This window comes from Sphaeramia orbicularis, chromosome 1 (assembly GCF_902148855.1).
Source record: "Sphaeramia orbicularis chromosome 1, fSphaOr1.1, whole genome shotgun sequence".
Lineage (NCBI taxonomy): Eukaryota > Metazoa > Chordata > Actinopteri > Kurtiformes > Apogonidae > Sphaeramia > Sphaeramia orbicularis.
In genome coordinates, this window is record NC_043957.1 from 27392839 (window position 1) to 27415692 (window position 22854).

The window sequence follows — 22854 nt, forward strand, 5'->3', positions numbered from 1 at the left end:
AGGGAATCTTACACTGTTTTAATACCAAAATCAGTATAACCAGATTTTTAAACAGTGGGTTACTAAAAGTAGGCAAATGACAAAAATTACAATAACATTCATAAGAGTGGTCAATTTTTAATTTTTGATATTTCCCCCCCAGTTTCATATGTTCTCCTACCTTTCATATGTTCAACCACCTAGAGTGGTTGTTTCAATGCCAGTCTTACAGCATCAACACGACAAAGATCATAATCAATGCTGCACGTTATTAATATTCCAACCTGGCTATTTTTACATCAACATCTGGCATTTCATCACACATCATAGAATGGTGGAGAAAAAACGCAGGTATATGCAGGTGATCAGACCTTGAACTTGCTGTTTTTTGTTCTCACTCAAGCTGTTTTAACACTAACATGCCCAGCTTTTGTTGACCAAAAAAGCGTGTTTATTTTTGTCACTTTAAAACCCAGGTAATTAATCTATATCAAGGCATAATTAAGTTCTTTTAACATTTGTTAACCTCACAAATGTAATAACTCCTGTTATAAAAACTTGCAGCTTTTAACATAATAATCCCACAAATGTAATAACTTTCCCACAAACATAATAACAGTTGGCTACTACAAACATAATACCTCATTTCCCACAAATGTAACAATTATTACTTTTTTGGGGATTTATTATGTGTGTGAGATGGTAAAACTCTTCAGTTTCCAAAATTTTAATAACTTCCCACAAATGTAATAAATTAATACATCACATACATTTAAGTCATGCATGCATAAATATTAATTTATCTTTCTTTTTCTTCTCATTTATTCTTGTCCTTTGGATACTTGCCTTTTTAGAATGATCAGATGCAGTTACACCACATGGTATTAATTCCAGATTAAGAGGTGTTTAATTACAAATACAAGTGGAGGAACAAAATAGAATGGGCAAAAATGTTATAAAGGTTTTATTATAAAAGCTTCAGTATGATCTGGATCGGTGGTTTCCAACCTTTTTTGGCTCGTGACCCCATTTTAACATCACAAATTTCTGGCGACCCCAGATATTCAAAATGGAGACTTTATTTGCTAAAATTAATTTGTTTTTGATCATGTAATAGTTTGCTATACAATGTTGCAAACAAACATTCATTTTAGAGGACATTTAGTCTATATACTGTATATTATTATGGACGGAGGCAGAAAAGCCAGGTGTAGATTACTGCACAAAGTGAGAATTTTATTTTCCTTGGTCAGGATATGTACAGTCAGTTCAGCTTGGATTTACAAGGCTGACAATTAATACTGAACAAACAATAACTCAAACTATGAATTATGAAAGAGCTGCAGCATCTGAAACTGACCACAATGAACATTTGAAAGATAAACAGTACCACAGTGCTTCAGTTTCAGCTTCAGAGTTTGTCATGTCTTTTATGGATATTCATTGTCTCTGCCAGCTCACCATAGATTTTTTATTTGTAAGTTTTTTTGGTTTTGTTTTTATCAATTACTAGAAATTTCAGGTGACCCCAAGGTTGAAAAACACAGAACTGGATATTACTTATTCTCATTAAGTATAATAGAAGCCTGTGTTTGAACCATGTAAATGAAACGTCTAGATATGATTATGATAACAGTGGAGAAGGTGGGAGCACACTGTGAGAAAAGGAGATATTAAGTTTGTGGTAGGCGACTGTTATTACATTTGTGGGAAAGTTATTACATTTGTGGGATTATTACGTTAAAAGCGGCAAATTTTTATTACGTTTGTGGGGTTAACAACATTCTTATCAGGATTCCCCCTTAAATAAAGCTGAAATCTTAACGTTATTTATTATAAAACTAGATGTAAACAAACTAAAACACATTGTAAATGAAATCATACCAGTGCTTCTCTTTCCAAGATCTTCATTTCTTTCCCATGTTTTTTATTGTTTGATTTAGAGAGTGCATCTGTATATCTGCTTGCTACACCATATATCTGTAATTATGCCTATCTTCACTACAGCACTGCAATAAAATCTGTATGGATATATTCAAATGCAGTCTGTCTGGTCACAGGCTTGCAGCCACCAGTGCATCCAAGTGTGCAAAACAGGGGGGAGAATTGACTGTATTTCTCTGCTGTTTTTCTTGCTTGTAGGGACAGATTTGTGGTTAACAACATCTGAGCAGAGTCCTGGAGCAGCATGCTGTTCTCCCAAACACTACACATCTACAGATTGACAAGGAATGGGGAAAAAAAAACCCACACATGAATCCACACGTACAGGGATTTTAAAACAAACAATATGAGCACAGAATGTAATGAAATGTCGCTCAAATGTGTTCAGCTTTGTTCAGTCAGAAGAAACACAATGAGAGAATAATCATAATAATCCCATGTACCTGTGATCACGTCCATGAGATTCTAGATTGTCACAAAGGATAGATCACGTGACACATACTAGTTAATTTACCCATAGAAATAGACTGCCAGTCCTCCACTGCCTGAATTGGCATCGCCTGGGCTCTAAACAAAGGCTTGTTTCTCCTCTGGAATAATGAAGTCTCCATCTGCTAGGAAGGTGCATGTGCTTGTTTGTGTGATCGTGCATGTGTATTGCCAGGACTACCCAGCTGCTGAGTTATGTAAGGGCTGTTTTAGTGTAAACACATTTCCATGGCTAGAAATGTGTCAATCCTCTCTTTTCCTGCCTCACCTTCACAGCTCATTTACTCCTTCCACCGGAATCAAATAACAGAGCAAGTCGCCCAGAAGAACGGCACCAGAGTTTCCTCTTCCTTCTTGTCTTCGATAAGGATCAGGCTCACCTTTTGGGCAGGAACGTTTGGAGAAGGTGAGGCAATTACTCACAGTGGCAACAGTCTTTTATCAGCCATACAATGGGATTTTTTCTGCTGTTTGAGATGTTATTTAGTGCACAAACAGGATGTATCATCAAACATCCTACAAGCCTGTGAAATACATTCACTCCACAAACACTGTAAATAATAATTTTATTCATCATGTCAAGTTCATATAAACTCTTACTCAGTAACTAACCAGGAAGTGTAGTTATGGTAAATGATGGATGATACTGCTACCGCAGGCTTCACTTGATTAACGACTCAGAATGAACTGCTTGTTTTGTTTGTACAGCAATAACCACAGCTGTTTATATGAAGAGGGGAAAAAAGTTTAAAATAACCGAATATTTGCTTAATGTTGCAGAGTTGCAACATTTTTGCTCTTATAATTGCAGGAAAAATACAGCAACTTTCCAATAAATACAGCCTGAGTAGTTGTTTTGGATTCTATTATATTAAACTTTTTCCTGCTGTGCGATGTGTTTATTTTGCCAATTAGGAAGTCCAATGCAAAGCAGGTCCATTTTTAGACAAGAACAATGGGTAAAATTTTGCACAAGTGGTAAAAGTACACCCTTTCTTTACTCAAATATAGGAAAATAAGAACTCTGGTAACATTTATTATACAAATATATAAATATATACAACAAATATTTATAAATGAAGAGGGGTAATTTATGTATTTTATTGACTTATGTGCAAAAATCAAAACATACATTTTTATTCATGTAATGTGTCATTTCATTTCACCTGGTTTGGACCGGTTTAAACATCAGAGACAATCATAGACTGGATAACATTAGCTGATGGAGGAGCCGTCACATTACCCACTAGTTTCTCCTGTTTTCAGACCAGTAGTTTGTGATTTGTCTGTTGCCATGTTATCTTTGCAAAGCCAGAAGTGACCATATTTGGACAAAAGAGGTGGAACTGCAGGAGCCCAAGGGGTCAGAGGTGAGCTAATGCTAAACATTAGCTTACTGATCTGGTCTTGTTCATGTAACCTATTAACCACAAACACAGTGGAGCTGTTTGTCAGGGAAAAGTCTATTTTATTAAATGAACCAAAGCTCTGAAAGTCCAACTCAGTGGTCAAGGGAGCTGTCAATCAAAGCCAGACACAACAGACGTCAAAGCCTTCTGCTTGAACCTACAGCTTTTTAATGTAAGAGAAGAAGATGGATCACCAGATCACTTCTTAGAGAATGAGCCCTGGAAAAACAATTAGCATTAACCATTTTAGAGAAGTTAATGTTAGTCTGTGTGAACCAGGGCTTTTTGGAGCCCCCACTAGTGGTTGTCAAAGACAAAAGATAAAATTAGATAACATATGACTTTATTGATCTCACTGTGGGGGAATTGCAGTGGTAACAGCAGCAAAAAATACAAAAAATAAAGTGGAAAAAGACAGGCAGAAACATTCAAGAGTGAACAAGAAATATAAAAGAGAATCCTCTATTTATTTGTATTACTCGTTTATTTACATATTATTCACATATCTGCTTATAGTTGCACATGACATTGAATGAAAGCTAACATTGAGATACCTCTGCATTGTTTTTATTTTGGAGCTGAGGTCCTTGCCCCTTGGAGACAACATAAGTGTACAGTATATGAAAGGTACTGCAATGTTCATATATGTCACCTCTAACACAGTATTTCAATATAAAGCAAATTTATGGATACATTTCAGTATGGTACAATGTGCAACCACCAGTTTCTGTAAACCACCAAACTAATATGAAATACAAACTGTGTGATTATTGTACAAATGTAGAGTGAATAAATGCTAAATTGAGCTTCAACAGCAGACTCATGTAAAAGTGGACTATGAATTGCTTCCTTTTTCCACTTTTGTCTCAGACAGGTCAGTTTAATATGAAAAATCTCTAGAGCCATAAAGTCTTTATCTGGTACATTAGTCTTGACTGTGAAATGGTTCTTCTATTACACGCAATAAAAAGGTATCTAATTGTTAAAAGATGTCTATTCACAATTCAATAGAATGCAGGGTTGATCATATTATGTGTTACCTTGAAGGCGGTTCGCTTTGTGTGGTTGAGAGGATTGTTTCTGTCTTATTAGAATTACAAAATGCTGTATATGTTGAATAATCCATAACAGTCAGACCTGTTTGGACACCACAGAGTTAGTGCAGGGTGAGCGCTGCACATAGCCCACTCTGTCTGTCACACTGAGCACACAGATTTATCTCTGACAAATAAATCGGAAACTGTAATGATGGACTCTGACTTAGTCATGACTTGTAGCCTGCCTTCTCCACTCCTGAGCCACCAATTGGCCCATCTGTCAATCAATTGGCTCCATGATTTTCATGTGCCGCAGATTATGTATCGTTTATCACGGCGGCTCATCCAACCCCTGCAGCTGTCTATCATTTACCACAATCATCCCGCTAGGAAATTTGCCTCACACTTTCTCCATTCCATTTCCCTCCTGGATCATTTTTTTTCTGCCTGTCATAGGCAAACTGGATAGCGTGCCCCTCTCTCCTTTGCTTTCCGGCTTGAATTTAAGCCTGTTACATCCTTTGCATTTTCCATCTGCCTCCAACAACGTTTACAGTTGTTGGAGCTCCGAACTGCCACATGAAACAAGCAACTTATGAACATCCTCCACAGGACGCCATCGGCCCCCTGATGCAGTTTCATGTTCCCTCACAGAGGACACATTCATGGGGGCAAAACACTCATCAAAATGCTATTGCTCACAATGTGCTGTGTTCTGTCAAACTTCAAACTCCAGACAGTGATTTACAGCTGGACACCTGCATAAAACATTTAGCTGCAGATAACAATGATTATGTGAAGGCCTGATTTTCCCCCTCAGCCTGCAGAAATCAGAATCAGAATACTTAATTAGTCCCTGGGGGAAATTATTACTCTGCCCCCCGAAGGGTAGGCAAGGGGTATTGTTTTTGGTTCAGTTTGTTTGTTTGTTTGTCAACACTCTAGCAGCAAAACTATTGCTTCAATTCAAACTAAACTGGGTTTATAGATCGCCAGTGACCCAGAATACATATGATTCCATTTTGGGAACAGTAGGTCAAAGTTCAAATTTTTTATGAATTTTTTTAAATCTTTTTTTTTTTTCCCATTTACTTATAATGGGTGAAATTTCACATGTCTGTGGCAACAAAACTATTGATTGAATTCATACCAAATTGGGGTTATAGATTGCCAGAGACCCAGAATACATGGGCAAAAGTTCAAATGTCTACAAATACATCAGTTTGTTTCAATTTACTTCAAACCTGGCAGATATATAGAGGCAACTGATATGCTGACATCAACACACGCATAGACATGATGACATCAGCTGGACTGATGCCAAAATATGCTACAATATGTGCAAGGGGTGGGGTTTGTTGTGCCTGGCACCCCTTGTTGGGTGTTACAGTTGCTCCATTCAAGTATAATAAAAAGTAGCAGGAAAGATATTGTCAATACAACAGAAAAAGAATAATACCTAAATATACGCATATATATAAAGCTCTAACTGTACAAACATACAGGGTGGGGAAGCAAAATTTACAATATTTTGAGGCAGGGATTGAAAGACAGTGTATGACCAATTAGTTTATCGAAAGTCATGAGAATTTATTTGCCACAAGAAAATTGACATAATAGAAAATGTTTTTATTCTATGTGTCCTCCTTCTTTCTCAATAACTGCCTTCACACGCTTCCTGAAACTTGCGCAAGTGTTCCTCAAATATTCGGGTGACAACTTCTCCCATTCTTCTTTAATAGTATCTTCCAGACTTTCTTGTAATAGTTTTGCTCATAGTCATTCTCTTCTTTCCATTATAAACATTCTTTATGGACACTCCAACTATTTTTGAAATCTCCTTTGGTGTGACGAGTGCATTCAGCAAATCACACACTCTTTGACGTTTGCGTTCCTGATTACTCATATGGGCAAAAGTTTCTGAAAAGGTATGGATAATAGTGTTAGGTATGATTATGACATCAATATATGTTTGGTTTCAAAACAATTGACGTAGTGCCTGCTGAGAAAAAATAACTAAATGTTCATTGTAAATTTTGCTTCCCCACCCTGTATATACAGCTATGAATATATGTATATATATTAAAACAGTCTATTAAGATACAAACTAGCAATTTGTACGATATGTAGTAGACAATATATGATCAATATGATAATTAAAGACATACATATATATATAATAAGTGTGCAAAAATATAGTTGTGTGTAAGTATAATTCTGTGGTTATAAGGTGGAGTTAAACAGTCTGATGACCACATGGAAGGGATGATTTCCTGTGTGGTTCACTGGTGCATTTGGGTGGAATCAGTCTGTCACTGAATGTGCTCCTGTCCAATATTGTCTGGATTAATAAATAGTTGTTTTGTGATTAATTTTCTTCTTCATCAGTGGGGTCAGTGGACATTTATACATTTTAATACAAGAGGGCCAAACTATAATGGAACACTGAACTCCCATTCAGCTGAGTCTTTGACCTGCATCAGACACAAGGCAAGTATTAATAGAATGGACCTGCCCCGTGTCCAGTACCCCATGTGGAAGACCAGCAGAGGATCAGGATCCCACCAATGTGTGTGTGCAGGTCAGCCATGAAAACAGTGATTAACTGGCTGATTTATGCAGCCCATGCTGTATAATCAGGTGAGGCTCTTAGGAAATAGAATAAAGTAATTTAGGATGAAAACAGTACTTATCATTGAACCGACTACTTCATAATCTCTAGTGTTAAACATTTATCACAGTTGACCCGTGAGCTTCTGCATATCAGTGCTGGAAGGTGTAAACCCTGATGGGAATCGCTTTATATAATCTTTGATATATTTCTTTTGCAGCTTCAACTGGGCTCATATGTCAAATACATGCGTCCACATACTTTATATAATGGCTTCCATCTCTGTCACATTATGAATTAACCAAGTAAGAAAAAAGCTTCTTACTGTTAAAGGTCACTCCCCGACACATTTATGACACTATAGCCACCAAGACAGGGTTCTGTCAACATCCTGTTAATTATTCGTCTTTATTTCCTGTAGTAGAAGTTACAGTTGTTATAGTTGGAAATGATTTTGTATGTGTATGAAAAGAAGACATTGCCTATATTGGATTTCAAGTTGGCAATGCAGAACTTTGCTGCAATGAAGAGGCAGAGAAAAGCAGAAAAAGTAGAAGCAATGTTTGGGGTCATGTAGAAGAAGTTGTGTTACTTTAATCAGATTAGAGACATATGTGTAACCCCCATCCATATTTACATTTGTAATATATACTTTTTATACACTTTTTAAAACTCAACTGGTAAGTTCCAGAATCACTCTGTAAAATAAATGTGTTATTGAATGGAGCACCGATGTGCCTGCTATTTGCATAAATTGCTCAATACTGTTACAAACAACAGTGTTGAGCAATTTAAAATATTTTTTTATGTGCAGTATTTGTACAAAATCTGTTCTGCCGCATGCACCTATTCACAAGAGCTTTTGCCATAATGATATGCTGGTACAAACATGGCCATAATTTTTTTTTTTTGCACTTGAGTTCAACTTACTCTTGCTTTTTCAGGTGTTTCTCTGCATTTTTTAGCACTTAAGAGAAAAACAAAACCCTCAAACTGTGTGTCTTTAAATAGGAGGGACGTGCTCAAGCTGAGCTCTCCACAATGAAACCAACTCTCTTTCCATGTAAATGCAGATAAATTCCATTGGTGCTATTTGGGTGGCAGCACTGTTAGCAATGAATCACATCCTTTGTAGGTGCTTTGTGCATCATGCACAATATTTTAATCATTTGCACTGGTTTTGTTTCTGTAAATACCATGCATTCCTTTTTGTGGATATGGCCTATAGTAGTTGTGCCACAAACATTATCCATGTAAGTGTTTTAACCCTGTAAAGCCTGGACCATTAAATCATTGACAGAAAATTCCAGTTCTTTGAAACTGGTCCGTCTGAACAACCAAAAAAACATTTTTTTCAAATATAAATTTCCATGTATGAGTTTCAATTTTGCATCATATTTGATACATCAGGTCTCAATGCCCAAATATAATTTTTGAACAAACAAAAAAATAATATAGCACAAACCTGTCTAACAAATTGGTAATTTGTTCTCAAAACTGGCAAAGTTCTGCCTTTTTCCTCATTAACCAATCTTGACAATTGACAGTCTTGTAGTGTCCCTGGAAAGGCCTCTGGTGAACAAATTCCCCCTCCCTGGTGGATTATCTGTGTATTGCATGTATCTAATTGTATACATCAGGTTTTTTCAAGAAAAAAAAAATATCACACTGATCATATAGAGGGCTTCAAAACTCATCAAATATGAGATGTTTGGGGTCATAGGATTAAAATGACAGATAAAGACATGTACATTATCACTTTGTCTGATAATAAACAACAACTTAAGAGTGAATATGTGCCTTATTATAAAATGGTACAAACAACAGTATTAAGCAAATGTTCATTTAATGATGCTGATGGATGGATGGTACCACATACAGTAGATTACAGTTCAATACAAGGGGAATCTCTTAGGCTACGTTCAGACTGCAAGCAAATGTGGCCCAAATTCGACTTTTTTGCCCATATCATACCTGTATCCGATCTGTTAAAGACAGTTTGAACACCTCAAATCAGCTTTTTTCAAAGCCAACCCAGGCCACTTTCAGATGTGGACCTATATTCGATACGTATCTGATATTTTATAATGCAACATCAGTCTGAATGGCCAGGTCGCATTTATCTGACCTTTTCGTCATTGAATTGTGACAACTGTCACAATTCTGTGTCCCAGGAGAGGAAGCGGCTGGAAAAACATACTTACTTCCATAAACACAGTGCGTGGTCACGTATTAAGTCAGGGCCTCTTTCGTGCATGTCACTTCAGGGTCACATTCAGGTCATACTCAAAACTGATAGAAGTCGCATTTAATGTGTAATATGAACGAGCACGCAAAAAAAATCTAATTTCACCAAAAAATCTGAATTGTGCATCAAGAACTGCTGTCTGAACGTAGCCTTGGAAGCTGAGGCAGTAAAAACCGTGCATGTCAGCCTGTGGATAGCACTAGATAAATGTTTCAGAAGTTGCTACCATAGGTATCTGTACCAAACATCATTCCAACTGATCCAATAGTTTGACTGATATTTCACAAGAAATGAAACCAAAACTACACAAAAAGCACCATGCATGCATCTGTACCCCCCCATCTATCTATCTATCTATCTATCTATCTATCTATCTATCTATCTATCTATCTATCTATCTATCTATCTATCTATCTATCTATCTATCTATCTATCTATCTATCTATCTATCTATCTATCTATCTATCTATCTATCTGTCTGTCTGTCTGTCTGTCTGTCTGTCTGTCTGTCTGTCTGTCTGTCTGTCTGTCTGTCTGTCTGTCTGTCTATGCAACATGTGTCATAAAATGTAAAGTCGTGTCTCCTCGCCTGAACTGTGACAGTAATAATCACTGGAGGAGCTGTGGAGATAATTCAGCCTGGACCCCAGTGGTTGACAGGTCATCCAACATCGATGTGTTTAAAACATCTGAGACTCTTTTCTGCTTTTAAAAGGATGACAAGCAGGTCATTTACACCTTATTAGGCACACAAACAGTTGTTGACACGGGCATTGTTAAAGGCCAATTGTAAATGAAAAAAGACAGTGCTAATTAAAAATAATGAGCTGCTTGTGTTGTTTCTATTGCAACCTTAGAAGCAACACTGGTACTGCAAGTAACATACCTTTAAAACAATTGTGTCATCTGACTTTAGTTGCTTAAACTTTGCCATAGCTTAATCACAATTGTGGCTGGTTTGGTTTCCTGTACATGCACCTTTTTTTTTTTTTGTTAAAATGTCTCATATTTTGTCTTTTCTTACTATATTCTGCCTATTTGATTCTCTGAAAGAATTCCACTGGTGGCATCACTGATTTTTTTTTTTCATTTTTTCATATCTTTTGGTCTCCAGAGTCTGTCAGTAGTAATAAATGTATGACCTAATGGGCTGCTGTGGTAAAACTTGAAGACTTGAAGGCATCTCTGGCATCAGCCCAGTCTCAGAGAAAATTTCCTCGCTGCCAGCCGCCGACTCCTCACATCAAGTGGAGAGAGAAAGCAGGTGGGTATTAGGGGTGAGGGGGCGCAGAGAGACTCTTGTATGTGATCTTCGTATCTCATCACTGATAGAAAAAAAAAAGGAGTGGAGTGTGTGGGTGTGAGCACATGCAAATGGCTGTGGGAAGGGCAGAAAGGCAGACGAACAGACACACTGAACTGATTTGTGAAACATTCCCAAAGACAACAGAGATGTAGAGAAGCAGGTGAAAGCTAAAACATTCACTCCAGTTCATAAAGTAAGTTTCTTGCAGACTTGACCTCCAGTAACATGACAGAACACAATGAAATTAAAGGCTGTTGTTCGCTCAGTGAGGCCTTTCCCAGTCGGTTTGCTCAATAATGTAAAAGACCAGCTGGGCAGAAGAGAAGCTGCAGATTTAATCAAACTTGGGAAGCCTGTGAGCAGATAAATGATGACTCTTATGTTAATCAGAATAGTCACCTCTGATTAATTTAACAGTCATTACAGATGGATAAATCACTGTGATACTGATCCCTTCATTTATGCATTTTTGAGGACATTCATTTTAAAAACCATCCTTTGTTTGTTGCTTTTTTATGGGTCTGCCTCCTTCTGTGTTAGAGATTCTCAAGGTCCGTGGGCCAAAACCGGCCCGCCAAAGGGTCTATTCTGGTCTGTGGGATGAATTTTTAAATGTAAAAATCACAACGATGATATTAACAGTAAAGGGTGTGAAACTTCTAGTTCAGGGGCCACATACTGCCCCATGTGATCTCCAGTAGGTCAGACCAGTAAAGTAATAACAAAAAAAAACATAAATAATGACAACCCCAAATTTTTCTTTTTGTTTTAAAGTGAAAAATTGCAAAATCCAAATCACACTATCAAAATATTCACATTTACAAACTGTCCTTTCACATACTCTATGAACAACCTGAAAAATAATAGCAATTTTAACAATATTATGTGTATTACTAAATGTGTTGTGCCGTTGTACGTCCACTGCGATCTGTGAGTTTTAAGTGTAAATGCTACAGTGAGGCAGAATATTGTTATTAAGAAATTTCAAGGTGAACATGGTTGTTTAGGTTATTCACAGTTTTTTGTGTAACAATAGTTTGTAATTGTAAACATGCTTGTGTAATTTAACCTTTTTGTACAAAAACAAAGAAAAATTTGGAGTTGTCATAATTTATAGGTTATTGTGTTATTATTTTACTGGTACGGCCCTCTTGAGATCATATTGACTACTGAACTAAAATGTGTTTGACACCCATGGTGTAGTCAAACCAACATTAAAAGCCCTTTAGTGCCACATTTAACTGAGTTTAATACATGGAGCCACATGGCAGCAAAGACATCTACCAATTAGCTAAACAATGGAAAATATAAATCAAATGTATAAGTGCTTATTGTTGATAAAATTATAATAAAACATGTATACTTAAAAAAAAAAAAAAAAGTACACTTATGAATACCCTACCAGATTTAACCAACTTAAATCTTATGTTATTGCAAATAACATTGTTTTACTGTAATTGATACAGTCTATAGTCAACAAAAAGAACAATTTAGAAAACTAACACTGCAAAAGACGATCAGATGGATGATGTGTGACAGCTACAGTAAAGAATATTTTTTCTACCTATCAACAGTTCTCTATAAGTGGTGAACCTGCGATTGACCTCATATCTGGGGAATGATGTTGGTAAATTTGAACAGACTTTTCTTCTGGTAAGTGAATGCACCACATCAAACATAGACATGGGTGGTTCATTTCCATCTGACTGGAGGTCAGTCACAGGGTATACCAACCCCATGAATAGGCTTTAAGGATAGTCCTTTCATTAAAGAAAAAAGACACTTCCTTCATCTGTACCTGCAGATATCGCAGTAAACTCAGTGTTTCATTAACTGTGTGGTTGTGAAGGTAGAGACATTAACTTATATATGTTAACATCCTCACAGCTCCCCTTTATCAATGTTATATATGATGTTATGGCATTATGATATGGTAATTACCTAATTCTAATTCAAAGCAAAGCTAACTGCTATCAAGTGTATATTTAAGTGCTTGTAAATGCATAGTGGTGCAGGTTTTTTTCAGTCTTATTAATAACAAGTGGTGCCAGCCACAACAAACCCCGCCCCTCGCACGTATTGTGTCTTATTTTGGCATCAGTCCAGTTTATGTCATCATGTCTATGCATGTGGCGATGTCAGCATATTAATTGCCTCTATATATTTGCCAAGTTTGAAGTAAATTGACACAAAATGTTTGTTTTTATAGACATTTGAAATGTCACCCATTATAAGTAAATAGGAGAAGAGAAACATTTTAAAAATTCCTAAAAAATTTGAACTTTGACCTACTTTTACCAAAATATAACCACATCTATTCTGGGTCCCTGGCAATCTATAAACTGAGTTTGGTATGAATTCAACCAACAGTTTTGCTGCTACGAACATTTGAAATGTCACCCATTATAAGTAAATGGGGAAAAAAAGGATCTTGAAAATTCATAATTTTTTTTACTTTGACCTACTGTGCCCAAAATGTAATCAGATCTATTTTGGGTCACTGGCAACCCATAAACCCAATATGGTATGAATTCAACCTATAGTTTTGCTGCTAGAGTGTTAACAAACAAGCAAATTAATAAAGAAAAAAACAAAACAAAACAAAAACAGTACCCCTTGCCTCCCCTTTGGGGGGTGGGGCAACAATTATACAAACCTCACAAATAAAAAAAACTCCATATAAAGCATCCCCCTTTGTTGTACAACAGGTCCTGTCATGCAGATGAGATGCTCTTTAATCATATATTGACATATAATACTGGAGGTAAAGAGTATTAGTCACTGTTGACCAGAGTCACATCAGTAATTTATCAGCATCATCTTTCATAAAGATACACAAATATATTTATGACCAGGCGCTGTAGCTGGGAAAAATTGCAAAGTTGGACAATTTAATTATTGGATGCCTCATCCTCTTCGGTAGATCTATAATATGATCATTACCTGCAAAGAAAGTTGTGGTGCTTAAATGAAAATCTGCAGCTTAGACCATAGTCATGCAGCAGTTTGAAACTCAGATGCATATGGATCGCAGATCAATAAAATCTATTCCAATTTCATCACACAGTGCACAGCAAAAACTGCAAGGTCAGTTTTATGAATGTCTATGTAAATAAAAGAAAATAAATTGAAGGGGAATAATAAAGTTTCATGGATAAAAGTTTACAGAATTACCAAGAGGGATTATTTGCAGTGTCAGACTCCGTAGTGCAGGTACCCTTGACCACAGTGAGATAAGGCATTATCAGGCGCTCTTGTTCACAGCACTTTGTCTTTTTTCCTCCTCTTTCTCATTTATTTCCTTCAGTCTGTCTGAGTATTGGTGTTTTGCACCTCCCTCTTCCCACTCTATTTTTCACTACAGCATCTTGCTCATAAAAAAGTCAGCCACCAGGCTTGAAGGCAGAGTCCAAACCAGATTTTTCTGGTAGGTGTTTGTTTCATATTTTTTAAACTTTTAGTGCCAGTTAAATGGCCTCCCAAAGCATTTTTCTGAAAAATTGAACACTTATGCTGCAAACCTTCAGATATTTCAGATATATTGCTGTGTTTTTCAGAATCTGGCCACCTAGACAGCTAATCATTAGTGATGTGCAGATCGATACTGAAATATCAATATCTCAAATACCAGATCTTTACACTCTAGAACTGATTCATAAATCCAAATAACGATACTTTTGATACTTCAGTCAGTTGAGGTAATGTGTATCAGGAACACAGTGGAAAGCAACTAAACTATTGGGATCTTGTCCAAATGTTACGTGATTGGTGGGAACTACTTCCTCTTCCGCCTGGGTAAGTGTGTACTGCGTCCCACTTCTCAGTCAGTTAACTCTGACTCAGTCTGTATTGAGTAAAAAACAGAACAGACTAAAGGAGAAAACAGTAAATGTGCTTTTATTCCTTCACAAAAACTTGTGAATGAAGGAAAGTGTTGACATTGGATGCATTTGTTAGTGTTACATGTTCAGTGTTTTCATGTTTTATGTTAACACATTCATGTAACATGAATTAATATGCAAGTTTTCATTTGTATAATAGTTCTTAATAATTAATTACTCTCATGTCTGTATTCTTTATGAAGTTATGATTTGAAGTACACTTTTTTCCCCAGACATTAAGTGTATTTGTACAAAGTATCTGTCTCGGATCGATATCGCCAATACTAGGCTGAATTTTACTCGGTATCGGATCGGAAAGGAAATCCATGGTATCACTACTAATCATCACTTCCATTATGCAGTAAAAACCATATCCTATTTGTATTAAACCCTCAAAAGTTTTAGTTACTCCCATCCACTAGAACAGAACCCATAAAGACCCAGGGCTACTTTTGTGGCAATTCCCAGATGTTTTTTTCCTCTATTTCTACCTTTAACTGATTAATCAACATTTTTTTTAATAATATTATACGCTGTATTTTGCATTTTTTGCTGTAAATTGTATATTTTCCCACATTTAATTCACTGATCATGTAGATGTTCATGAAACTAATTATATCAAAACCCCAAAAAATGAATAAAAAGTGATTACTTCAGCAATGACATTACTAACTGAATGTAAAAACAAATGTGTCCATCCACTGTCATTGATCCAACTCCATGTTAGTTTTTTTTTATACTTTGTTTTTATTTGTTTTATTAACAAACAGACAATACAACACACAAACCTGGGGTCACTGGTTGAACACAAAATATTGAAATCACAGACAGCAATAATTGAGCATTGTTTTGTTTATAGTCCAGCCATTTTCTCCAGCGCTTCATGAAGATATGTTCCTTGAGTCGTAGGTAGTAAGTCAGTCTTGTCATGGAGTATATTTCCTCTATTATAGCTAGCCACTGATCCTCACGGGGTGCATCCGTTTTGAGCCAGTTCCTTGTAATGGCCTTTTTGGAAGCAATTATAAGAATTTTTAAGAGGTATTTGTCTTCTTTCTCTCATACATTTCCAGGTAGCAGTCTCAGTAAAAGGAATTTGGGGTCCTTAGGAATTGTGAAGGTCATAATACTCTCAATTATTTCAAAAAGTCTTTTCAGAAAGACTTCAATTTTATACAAGTCCAGAAAATGTGAGAGTGATTAGCAATTGTGTGCCCACATTGTCTCCAACAACATTGTTGATGTCCCCTTACTTTAGTAGTGATATGTGGTCTAATAAAGAATCTGATCAGGCTTTTCCACCCAAATTCCCTCCCAACTCCATGGGTTTTAATGGTGAATCAATATTGTAGAAGATGACGATGTTTCCATGGTAACTACGAAGCCTCTGAACGTCCAAATGGGTCATATCTGATGACCATGAAAAGACAACAAACCACATTTTACAACAATTATTTACATGTATTGATAGGCTTAATGGACCAACATGTATTAAACAGTTTAGATCAGTAGATGGTTTGTGACACCGGTGGCTGTTTGGGTCTTTGTGGGTTAACTTGATGATACTGTGTATAATGTACTCATGTCTAAACAATATGTAGCACACTGTGTCACATACTTTACAGAGACATTAAGCTCTTTATGTGTCTCACATATGACATGAACTGTTTGTGACCATATTAAACCAAATCCATAAATAATCCATTAAAGGCTAAAGATTGAGAGGATTAATATGAAGTAATAGCAGCTCTGTCATGATGGGAATCTTGTGAATCTATTGTCAGTGACTAAACCATATGACAGATTCAGATAATGGGGAAATCTCATCAACTTTTGTATTTATGTAAGACATTTATTAATATCTGAAGCAGGAATGTCACATCTTAGCTATTTGCTGTAGCATATTATGAAGGATATTCAAATAGAATGTATTAAACAAAAGTGGCAGTATTTGTCAAGTTAGTTTGTGTTTCTGGAATACTCTACTAATTAAACGTGCAGTTTTAAGCTGTCTACATATTCAACACGTGCGATGTGTACAAGCGACGCAATACCTTTCATAGTCAACACATTGAATGCAATAGAGCCAGGGGACATTTAAAATGCAATACATATCCTCCTGAGACCCAGCAATGCATTTTTGTCCTCTGTAGGGGACAAGAGTTTCACAGCTGTACTTATATACAGTACAGGGTGGGGAAGCAAAATTTACAATGAACATTTAGCTGTTTTTTCTCAGCAGGCACTACCTCAATTGTTTTGAAACCAAACATATATTGATGTCATAATCATACCTAACACTATTATCCATACCTTTTCAGAAACTTTTGCCCATATGAGTAATCAGGAAAGCAAACGTCAAAGAGTGTGTGATTTGCTGAATGCACTCGTCACACCAAAGGAGATTTCAAAAATAGTTGGAGTGTCCATAAAGACTGTTTATAATGTAAAGAAGAGAATGACTATGAGCAAAACTATTACGAGAAAGTCTGGAAGATACTATTAAAGAAGAATGGGAGAAGTTGTCACCCCAATATTTGAGGAACACTTGCGCAAGTTTCAGGAAGTGTGTGAAGGCAGTTATTGAGAAAGAAGGAGGACACATAGAATAAAAACATTTTCTATTATGTCAATTTTCTTGTGGCAAATAAATTCTCATGACTTTCAATAAACTCATTGGTCATACACTGTCTTTCAATCCCTGCCTCAAAATATTGTAAATTTTGCTTCCCCACCCTGTATATAAAAAAAAAAAAGCTGTCCACTGCAAAGGACATTCCAAAAAAAAGAATAAAATAAAATGAAAAAAGTTGTATCTGAAAAACTGTTGCTTTTTCCAATCAAGACAAATATTTAATGTAAAAAAGCTAAAACATTTACTTTCCTGGGTCTCAGGAGGATATAGGGGGTAGCTCTGAGTCAGGTGCAGTCCAGGTGTCAAACTGGGTGATGTTCAGATCAAAATGGTTACTGAAGAAGAGTGTATTCTAGTGTTTGTTGCACGGGACATTTTAAAGGTAGGAATACTGTGGTAACTCGCCCAATTCACAGGAGAATAATCACATACACAGCCATCGGTTTTGATTGATTGATGTATATCTTTATTTCAATCATGTAAATGTCAGTTTAAAAACAGAAATACAAATAAATGATAATCAAGAGAATGAGAACAAAACAAAACAAAACAAAACAGTAACTTAACACCTGGTCCTCAGTGGAACTCTGCAGTCTCCTGCGGCTGCACCACCTGTAACACTTCAATGTAGTTAAATCATGACGTCGCTTCTTACTTCCAAGTCCAATCCTGGTCATTTCTCCGTATTAATTCTGCTGTAGTTCTGGGCTTCTGACTCCATAAAACACCTCCAGCTGTCATTCTAGAACTTTCCATGTAATGCTAAAGACCAGAAGAACTGGATGAAATTAATAAGTAACATTAAAATTGTTCTGAAAATGAGAAAATAATTAAATTCAAGGCCAATTTTCATTCTGCATCTACCAAACCAGATCTTTATTGACTAACCTGATATAGATTAAGGCTTTTTATGAAGTGTTTCACGCCTTAACTCATGTTTGTTGTGGAAGTCCTTTATCTGTGCTTTTCAGCTCAAGAGAGAATAAAGTTATGATTTATGTCAACACACAACGGAGCATGAAGTGAAGCAATGCACTACCAGGATGTCTCGATGTACTGAGAGTAAAAACTGACTGTGGAAAATGCACTATTAACTGTATTTTAGTTAAATAGGTGAAGCTCCATGTGAACCCTGACTGGTGCCTCACTGAAGAGAAAAGTCATAGTAAACACACATAAAGGAAGTGAGTTTTATGACACCATGATGTCTGACTCTGTAATGCTGGGTGAAGTCTGTGAGTATTAGCATGAGTACAATGAGACTGAATTTACTGTATGGGAAAAAAATAATAGACCATCAAAAGTCATCAAAAACAATGATTATGCAATCAAGTACTAACTCCTGTGTGCATCATGTGACTAAAACAGACAAAAAAGAAACATGGAATGCCTATGAGCACTGTTTTTGTCAGTACAACGCCATAGCTATTGATGTAAGAATTGAAGTGATTTTGGTTATTATTAAGAAAACATGGAAAATGGCTAAATATCAGCTTTTAAATGGACCTCTCATGTGCTATTTTTGTTGTTATCATTACATTTGTACAGTTACTTGTACCAGACATCAAAACGAACAAGAAATTGAATAAAATACGGGTGGTCTACTAATTTTTTCCGCGACTATTTATAGGGAGTTGAAAATATATGAAAAGTGGTCATGGGAAAAAGACTAATACATCTTTGATCCTATTTCATTTTTACCACCATTTACCTGTATGTTTGTCAACTTTAAAGATAACTTTACTAGATGAGAAACTTGTGGTTTGTGGTAAAAACAGTCAAGAAACATCTAGTTTTGTGTTGAACAGTTCAATGGACAGTATTTTTCATTTCATATAATACACATCTACAACACCAAAGCGACTACTGCCTTTACACATTTTACCTCAGGCTTCAAGAGTGAGGTGAAAAAGTACTGAAAGTGGGGAAATCACTACAGTTTGTCCATGTTGATGCTGGAAAAACAAGTTTAGCAACTGAACAGATTGTGGAGAGAAACAGTTTCAATTTTTACAGACTGATACTTCAACAGTTTTACCACAACTTTTTTGACTTGTAAAATTTTCTTTAAACTTGAAAAACATATGTGTTAATGATGACGTAAACCAAACAGGTTTAAAACAAGTGGTGCCAGGCACAACAAACCCCGCCTCTCGCACGTATTGTAGCTTATTTTGACATAGATCCAGCTGATGTCATCATGTCTATGCATGTGCTGATGTCAGCACTTCAATTGCCTCTATATATGTGCCAAGTTTGAAGTAAATTGAAGCAACTTTGATGTTTTTATACATATTTGAAATTTCGCCCATTATAAGTAAATGGGAAAAGAAAAGTGATTTTAAAAATTCATTAAAAATGTGAACTTTGACCTACTTTTCCCAAAATGTAACCATATATATTCTGGGTGACTGGCAATCTATAAACCTAATTTGGTATGAATTCAACCAATAGTTTTGCTGCTACAGACATGTGACATTTTGCCAATTAAAAGTAAATGGGAAAAAAATAAAGATTTTAAAAATTCATTAAAAAAAAAAAAAAATTTGAACTTTAACCATTTCATGCATAGTGGTCACTGCAGTGGACAGCTGTTCAAAGGTGTTCTCTTGTATATTCGTGGGTTTTGTTGTTTTATTTTCATATCAGCCAACACAGTGGACGCTTATGCATAATCCTGAACACTGCAATTCATACCATTACTGTAACTTTACTGTTCTAGATAAACCTGATCTGCAATAACATGTTTGAGTGTAAAAAAAAAAAATTGCTAATTGTTATTAGACATGTAATTAACAGTTTTTTTCTGCTTTTTTAATCAAACAGTTGGTTTTTTTTTTGCATTTTATCTCCATGAAATGACTAATAACTAGTATTAGAGTATGCTAAAATGTGAGAAAACATCAGATTAGCTGCATTAAACATGTTTTTATTTCACAGTTTTTACACAGTATATCAGTAAATACATGTTTTTATTCTTCTAAAATTAAACGCATGGTGTCTAGCTGAGTGGACACTTTTGTAACTCCATGAAAAATAGGTTCATAAAAAAAATAAATAAATAAATAAAAAAATCGCTTCGTTTTTTTTTTTTTTTTTTCATACCCAAAGAGGAATAAAAACCACCCGGGGGGGTAGGTGGGTGGGGGTGGTCTTGATTAAGGTTCTCATAATTCATGCATGAAAGGGTTAACCTACTGTTCCCAAAATGTAATGACATCTTTTCTGGGTCACTGGCAATCTATAAACGCAATTAGGTTTGAATTCAACCAATAGTCTTGCTGCTAGAGTGTTAACAAACAAAAAAACAAACAAACAAACCAAGAAACAAACAAACTGAACCAGACACAATACCCCTTGCCTTCCCTTCAGGGGGGATGGGGTAATAATGACTTGTCTCTCCTAAGCTATCATCAAGGCTGCAGAAAACACTGCTAAAATGCTAAATGCTATGCTAAATCCCAATAAGTGAGCTAAGCCATTTGTAAATGACAGTGAGTGTCAGCTTTGCTTAATGTATAAACCATAGACTTCACATAAATATGGATGTGATGATGGTTCCATCTGTTCAGTAAAAATCAACCAGAAATTGTGAGTTTGTGCAGAAGAGACACACTGATGATCACCTGACTTTCATGTTAAATTCCAACACCATTAGTATAAATTAGGGATGTGAATCCCCACCACTGAGGCCGATTCAATACGCATCTCGATATGCTGCCATACGCTGGGTTAAACTACCAGACAAGATCAACAGCCGGGTATTCCATGCGTTCTTTGTTTATGCGAAATTTCAACTGGAACAGTACTTGGGCCACCACTGGTGACATTTCACGAGAACCCAAAAACGGAAGAACAGACAAGAACATGTTTAGAGAAATGTCCATACATTGCGCATTTACCCGGCAGTTGTAACCGATGCACACTGAAGCTACAGGTGCAGTCGCATCGTAAACATCTGTCTCAGAACAATGATTCAAATCAGTAAATCTCTCCATCCTTAGCATAAACAATGAAATTTATAAGTCAAATGGAACCAAAAAAATACTTGTCTGTCTCCAGTGACTGCTATACTTTGGTTTCTTTTTTGTGGAATTAGATTCAATGTAACACAAATAGAAGGTGTTTATAATAAAGTGAGAAATGTGAGGAAAAGCCTGAAATAAAAGGAAACTATATAAGAGAAAAAAGCACTTGCATTAGCTTTAATAAGGTCTGAACACTTGTATTAATCAACTATATGAACTCTGTCAATGAAGTTCATTGTTTCTGTTCATTTTCTTCCTGGAGGGTTTGTACTGAAAGTCACAATGCATGCTTTTCAAGTCTCTTCGGACATTAAAGTATATAATTTGTAGCGCTAGGAGGATGGACCCTGATAACAGTTATTTCTGCAAATTAATGTCAGTTTCCAAGTTTTTGTTTTGTTTTTTTTTTTCATTTGGAAACTTTGTCCCATGATCACAGCAAGGGCTACTATAAAAGAATACTGTGAAGAACTGAAAACTACATTAAAAGAATTATGATAACATGCGCTTAATTAAATTCACCATTGTTTGGCTTGAAAGCATTTGAGGCGCTGTGACAGGGGGGGAAAAAAAAAAAACCCTGATGGATAGAAACGTGTTATTGCAAATAGCAAAGTGAATGACAGACTGAAGTATCATCCATTTAGTAATTGAATGAGATGTGCGCATAAATTAGACGTAGCTAACGAACACTAATCGGAATGTTTAGAAATTTTTAGACATCTTTTAGAAATAACATATCGTACATTCTATTGTGATTCAAATATATTTAATTCACATACAAAGGGGGAGATAATATTATTCTGCCACTATCTGTTATCACTGGCACACAGCCCGCATCTTTGAATATAGATACAATAAGAAGTGAATAATTGGCTTATTTTCTTTTCTTTTTTTTTTTTCCACAGTTGATTGGTTCTGGTGGATCTCTCATTGTGTGTAGGTGCTACATGTTTTAAAGAAAAGGGGAATTTAATTATGTATCGAACAATATACTGCACCTCTAACTGCAGGATTTCTGTCATAACAATGGATTACAGTAAAAGCAATATGATGAAAAAAAAATGTTTTTTTCTCCAGGAAATCAAAGAAACTAATACACTGACGAGCAGGGTTTGGCTGAACAACTCTGTGGGAACTATGGAGAGCTGCCTAAATATTAGTGTGAGCAGTGGTAAAGCCTGAAGCACAGCTCCCAGGCAGCAGCCATTAGCATCTAATAGCAGCAACTAGAGATAGAGTCAAAGATGTGGCAGATGAAAAATGAATCACTCACATAGCGTTAGC

General features: G+C 36.0%; 1 long non-coding RNA gene across 1 annotated transcript; it reads left to right on the forward strand.

Moving 5' to 3' along the window:
* Positions 1-2712: 2712 nt before the first annotated feature.
* LOC115419113 (uncharacterized) lies at positions 2713-12677 on the forward strand. The gene is made up of 3 exons (XR_003935405.1): positions 2713-2818; positions 10832-10981; positions 12598-12677. It is a non-coding gene; the product is annotated as an uncharacterized LOC115419113 (long non-coding RNA).
* Positions 12678-22854: the final 10177 nt, after the last annotated feature.